The following is a 916-nucleotide window of genomic DNA, read 5'->3' on the forward strand; positions in this document are numbered from 1 at the left end:
AGAGGATTTGTTTTCTTGCAGCCATAATAGAAGAGAACGGTTTGTTCACTTAACAATTTTATTCCATTTTTACTGTTATGCCCTTCGCATAAAACTCGTAAATACGCATGTGGTAGGTGAAAGGCCTACTGAAATACACGTCACACGTATGATGAAGCCGTGGCGAAATAGTGGCCCATCGGTTGTACAAAACAGTTCACATGGAATTAAAGTCATTGAATGTTAAACAAGGGTGCTTATTTAGAAAATGTTCATAGGAAATAAGTTTAGGCCCAACAAACATTCCGTTTGAGACACTGTCCTTTGATGGGAACAAGTTCGTGTTGGATTGAGTGAAAGATTCCTGAAATGTCCCGACCACCGGGATGCTTATCTGCAAGGTGTGATTTACCTAGCCACCAGGTGATACACAAGCATAGAAATTAAGTCTGTCGGGGAGTTATGTGCGATCCAACTAATAATGCTGTCCATTTGGAAAGATGTAGCGCCGATCATCATTAAGTCACGACACCGGATGATCAGTTTCCTGTCTTCATACACGCACTACAGATATTCTGAAAGGAGGTATATGTAGACTGAGGAAAGTTGCATTTTAGTGTGTTTCATATGTGAAATTACTTTTTCGTGGAAGGGGGCGTGTTGGAATCTGAACACAATCTGTGAATTGAAGGACAGTATTTTCAGCATTTTCAATTTGTAATCTACGAATTTTTCAACAACTGGTCGACGCAAACACGTCGTTGGTGGGCTCCCAAAGGGATGCAAACGCCGAGACATTTTGTGTCCTAACTAGGTTTGTTGACTATGGTATTAGCAAGTCCACGGAACAGACTTTTACTGTAATTAATAAAAGTATGAACACGGTCACCTCTGCCCTAAAATAAATTTTCCCTAAATGTGTGTTTTCTGTAGTACT

The sequence above is a fragment of the Opisthorchis viverrini genome (genome assembly GCF_000715545.1).
Source record: "Opisthorchis viverrini unplaced genomic scaffold opera_v5_35, whole genome shotgun sequence".
Taxonomy (NCBI): Eukaryota; Metazoa; Platyhelminthes; class Trematoda; order Opisthorchiida; family Opisthorchiidae; genus Opisthorchis; species Opisthorchis viverrini.